Raw genomic sequence first — 6135 nt, forward strand, 5'->3', positions numbered from 1 at the left:
ACTGTTTGCACCAATTTTTACGATTCTTAATTATTACAGCACTTATTCCATATAATAACAATTACAAAAAAATGTTTGCATTGATAAATAGAAATAAATTTGATGATTAAAAAACGTACAATATTCTGTACGTAAGTAATGTTTTTAATTATGTTTAGAAAGTCCATTTCGAAATTTAATATCACTTGTACTTTCTGATAATTAGTCAGTTTTTGCCTACATATTGGTATTTTGGTGGAAAAGTTTAGTTGATACTTGAGCAAATAGTGATCCTCTGCTCAAAAATAAATATACTTAACACTCTAAGCTCCGAATAAATTTTAAATTATATTTCAAACAGTATAGTTTGTGTATATTTTTTAAAACTACTTAAAATTTACTAAAATCCATTTAAAAACGTTATATTAACTTGCATAGTAAAATTTTGAATAATTCGTAGTTGAAATGCGAACTGTAAAATTTCCATAATTTGCAATAACTGGATTTAGAAGAGTAGAAGAACTAATATAGTTATTTTTCTTCAAATAACTCTCAATTTTAATTTCGTGCATTATGATTTATTAACTATAAGTAAAAATTAAATGGACAAATCTTGTCAATCAATTAGTAAATCAATAAACTTTACTAAAAATTTGATAAAAACTTACGGATTTTGGATATTAAAATGTTGAATAATTTGTGGTTGTAATACGGACTTTAGTATTTTAATAATTTGCAGTATATTGATTTAGAACATTTTTTACATTGTTGCAAATATTTCTTAATTTTTATTTCGAACTTTATAATTTGTTTGCATGAGTAAAAACTAGAAAAAATTTACTAACATTTAGTTAAAACTGTTATGTACACTTAGATATTGAAATTTTGAATAATTTGTGGTTAAAATGCAGACTTTAGTATTTTGATAATTTGAAACTACTATAGTAGTTGAAACTACTATACGAGTATACTCTTAGATATTAAAATCTTGAATATTTCGTAGTTGAAATACTGACATAAGTATATTATTGATAATTTACAATATATTGATTTTGAATTTTTTATTACATTTCTTCAAATAGCTTTTCATTTTTATTTCAAATATTATAAATTGTTCACGTTAATGAAAACTTATTTTTTTTTTTACTAAAATCTAGTAAAAACTGCTATAATATAGAATTACTGAATGCCTTTTAATTATAAGACAGATTGTGATATAAATATTAATAAATAATAAATTTTATATACACTAGAAGGTATTTGATTTCCGGTTCGATTAGTAGAATTCAAATTTTACAATTTATGTTTAACGCGAGTTTTATGCAAAACCTAGTTGTAATCTAGTGTATATAAAATTTATTATTCATTAATATAATATTATAATCTGTCTTATAATTAAAAGACATTCAGTAATTATTCTGAGACTTTACATAGCTATAATGTTTTTAGTGAACTTAATTTTTATTAACAAAGTTTCGGTTCATATAATTTTTTTAGCAACATTAATCTAAAATTAATCAAACATGTCTCTTTGATATCCAAAAAATCCATATACCACCTTTACTTTGTTTGTATATTTTCATTCAAAAGCAGTACATGATTTATTCTCCCCATAAATCACATACGGTTACATAATATAGTGATATTTCACAGTTATATTTGTGCAGCAGCAAATCTAGCGGCAATGGCTTGCGGCAGATTTGCCGTCGTTTAATCGCTTTTCGAATAAAATTTATAGCCTGTTCCTGTAAATGACGTTCGTACCGAATATCCGATTCGATTGCAATTCGAGTGTTTTATCGACCTATCTTTCAATTGACTGTCTGTCCGTCCGTCCGTCTATTTGGCTATAGGAATATATAGAACTAATGGTCAAGAATTTATTGCTACGATATTGATGAAAATTACAAATTTCAAATGTTAAATTGATTGTTTTGAGATAATGGTTTGATTGTTGACAATACATTGTCTTATATGATAAAACAGTTGTGTTCAGATTTTGGTCGAGAATGTTTGCAAGTAGAAGTAAATATACATATGTAATTAGCATGTTTATATTATAATGGATAAATGTTAGAGGGTTTTTTAGTTTTTTAGTCTATTTTAAAAACTGTGCTGAAGAAACCATAGCTTGAAGGTAAATTTGGAGACAGCGAAATATTCAATCTATTTTTATCTCTGTAATGGGTAAATGTTAGCCGGTTTTTAGTTTATTAGGTCATTTCAGAAACTTTGCTGAAGTTAAATTTTGAGCCAGCAAAATTTTCAATATTTTTTTATCTCCAATATTTAGCTTATTGTATTGAAAAAGCACAGTAAATATTCATCAATTTAGTTCAGTTATAAATCATACACAAATTTTATTATTTGGTTATAGGCGACACCAAATTTTATCATTTGGTTTCATATTCTTACTTAAGGGAGCACAAAAGTTTTTCATTTTATTACTAAACATTTTTTTTATTTTCGTGGTTTTTTCTGTTTGGCACTTGCTCATTGATGACACACATAAGGTATCGAAACGTACAACAAATTAAGTTCAGATATTCATCGTTTTTTTATTTCAACAATTTGGCTGAAATTTAACATTTGAAGCTTTTTTCTCAGGTTTTTTCGTAGAAAATCAGGCAATCTTCACGAAAATTTTACTTTTTGAATAGTATTGTAAAAATTAATAATCGTCCTCTACAAAATACAAATTACAATTTCAATAAGAGTTTTTTTGTTCATTTATTAGTTTTTTTGTTATTACGAATAAAAAGTAAAATTATGGCCTAAGTCGATCAAAATTTTATTTTTTATATTTCAAACTGAATTCTCGAATAGTCTAAAAATATTAAGATAGATTTTTTAATAATTGAAAAAAATTACAATCAGAAGGGCTTTTTTTTATTTTTTAGATTTTTTTGCATTCTGGAAGTGAAAATGGTTAATATGTGGGTAATGCTGACGAAAACTTTACTTATACATATAATAACCAAGGCTCTGCGTTACTTCAGGTGGTAATTCTTTAATAAAATAATCAGCGTTAATTGTTTAATATTTTTTTGGATTTTCTTGACTTTTAAGAAGAAAGTTTAATAACGTAAACTCAAATTTTAAATAGCACATTTTGATAAACCTTGATTTTATAATTGAAAAGTGGAAGAAAAAATGGTCCATTGCTTTTTAATACAAAACCCGAAATATTGAAAAAGTATTGGCTTGTAATTCACTTTCGAGTTACGGATTTTTCCATAACGTTCAATACAGATGAATTAATTTTAATAAGTAATTATTAAGTTATTTGATTTTAATATATTTTAAATTAATCACTCATTTCTTATGTGTTCAGTTTCATATAAAATTATAGAAATAATTTATATAGTTTGAAACTAATTGAATAGATCATTAGAAGAATTTGAATGTTTAAGTGAGTTTAATCGATTAGAAACATTAACTCTACCAAATCAAGGTTTTTCTAAAACCAGAGTGTACATGGATTGAATTATTTTTGAAATTGCTAAAAAATATTTTTGCATTGCTATTTATCGTTACGATTCGCTGCTTTTACGCAAAATCCGAAACAACAATTTGCACTTAATAACGACCGCGTATAATATAGGTTTTCTTATTTTGATTCAGTTTTATTACTTTTCCATTGTTCTTCAAAAATAATTTAACGAATAGAATACTCTCACAAGTTTTGAATATAAGGCGATTTAGTGTACGAAATTTAAAAAATTGGTTGGGTGATTTGTATCGACTATATTGCAACATGCAGATATACCTAGAAATATATATTGCAACATAAATTTTTTAATTTAGTTAGTTCTAGTTTTTTGTATTAATTTTTTTTGTTTATAATGAAAACTATACCTTAATTACGAAATGCACTTTATCTAATTCTCTTTTTCCTTCACAAAACTTGTTTTAAATTTTCCACATTATTCACTTTGTATTATCTGGAAACTTTATGCAACTTTTTAAAACACGAGCACTGCACACTTTTCACTGCACCCACTACTTGCATCACCACGTTCCATCTGAAACAAAAACAGAAAAAAATTAATAAAATATTATATTAGAATTTCTAAATGGAATGAACAAATAAAAGAATTGGAAGTTGCTAAGTTGAAACCAAGTAAAATAAAAATATTACTTTTGTGATTTCAAAATCACACTAATATTATCATTTCATTATCACTTCACGATCATTATAGATTCAACTTCACTTTTTCAAAATGTAGATTTAAGTGGCATTATGTCTTTAGGCAAGTTGCATTTATAGTAGACAGTTAACTAAATAAAAGATCCATCATGAATAGTTAGGAAAAAAAATTGAACTTCCATATTCAGTTAACCATCTATTCCTCAACTGCAAGATCATCCCGCAGAATAGTGTGTGCATTTGTGCGAATAGTTTATGAATAAATTAACGATGCCTGAAAATATGTTATTTATGAAAACACGTAGAGTACGTAGTTTCCGCTAAGGAAGCTCGCAGGACTCATAATTTATGATAAGTTATTCCGGAACGAAGTGAACTTACTGGCGCGGGAAAACTCTAATGTCCGGTCGGTGGTGCTGGTGGTGCTTGGTGGTACTTGGTGGTGCTGGTGGCTGTAACATGCACCAGCCATATTTCATAATAAAATATTATAATATAATGCTGATAGTGAAAAGTGTGTGCTAAACTATAACTCGGTGAGAACTCGGTTTTTTTGAGAGAATAATCGGAACGCGGTGATATAACTGACCTTAACTGTCCTGAAAAAAAAATCAGAAAAAAACCTTACATTGTTTGAAAATTGTTTGTTTCTAACAAGTTGTATTTGAAGTGATTATAATTAAAATGTACTAACTAAAGTCTTGTCATTTTAAGGATTTTAACTTCCCGTAGAGTAAGTTATTGTAATCGTTGAAAAATCGAAATTGAATTTGTTTGAATATCTCACGTTTCAAAGCTTTCTGAGCATTTTGTCATACCTTATGGATACCATCTTTTGTCGACAATTTCGAGTGTACGGACAACCGATTTGAATGATTCAAAAAATATTGTATTCCTATTGATGGAGAGGCGTGGTAATTAGTTCTTGGCAAAGGCAGGCCTAGCCCTTTCAAAGATTAGGAGCTAAAAGTGTAAACAATTGCAGTTTTTGATAGAACAGAGCAATTAGAATTATTCAAAAAACAATTTGTTTATGAAGAAACAATTAATTTTTGGGGAAAACAATTTTTTTATTTCAAACTTTTAATTAACTTACCGTAGAGTAAGTTAGAGTAATCGCAAAAAAATCAAAAATGAGAATTTTTATATATTTTTCGTTTCAGAGGATTCTGAACATTTTGGCATACCTTAGAAAAAATGGATGTATGTGTGTATGTGTGTATGTTTGGATACAATATTTTGTCCACGATTTCGGCCGCATGGATTATCCGATTTGAATAATTAAAAAAACATTTGATTTGTATTGACGAATGGGTTAAATTTTATGTTTATGCAGGTATAGCGATTTTGGAGATACAGAGAAAAATGTAAAAAAATATATTTGGCGGTCTAAAATGATCATTAGGGATATTAACATCAAATTGTCACATATTTTATGGATATTTTAATAATAAGAATTATTTTGTTGCATTTTTTTTTGGGTTTCGTACCAAGATTTTTAATTTTTAAAGTTCACTTAAACGGTTCAAATGAATTTTAAAATCTTCAGAAAACGTTTTTTTTTTTTCAAAATTTTCAAAAATATACAAAGTGTTACTTTACTTTTTACTTCAAATATAAATTTTAAATTTATAATTCAGTTTAAAACTGAATGTATTTCATATGCATTATTCTATTCGTAAGAAATATCCTCACATGGATTCATTCAGCACTTCTTTATAAACATTTTCAAGTGTTTTGAGTGATAAGATCGTCACTGTATATTATATGAACGAATAAATATATAGTAATTATCTATTTGAAAATATTTATAACAATTTCTTACAATCATTGATCAATAATTGAATGATCAATAGTTATTGATTTTTTTTTCAGCAATTTGCCTTAAGGCACGTTGCCATACACCACTAGTTCTTTTAAATATCGAAAATGATACGGATTTTAATTTTAAATCTAGCTAATATTCTGAAGCTCACAATTACTCCTGTCTGCATTGGCGATTTTCT

The sequence above is a fragment of the Ctenocephalides felis genome, unplaced genomic scaffold, assembly GCF_003426905.1.
Source record: "Ctenocephalides felis isolate EL2017-DRISC unplaced genomic scaffold, ASM342690v1 CF-g0.4_SCAFFOLD_01170, whole genome shotgun sequence".
Lineage (NCBI taxonomy): Eukaryota > Metazoa > Arthropoda > Insecta > Siphonaptera > Pulicidae > Ctenocephalides > Ctenocephalides felis.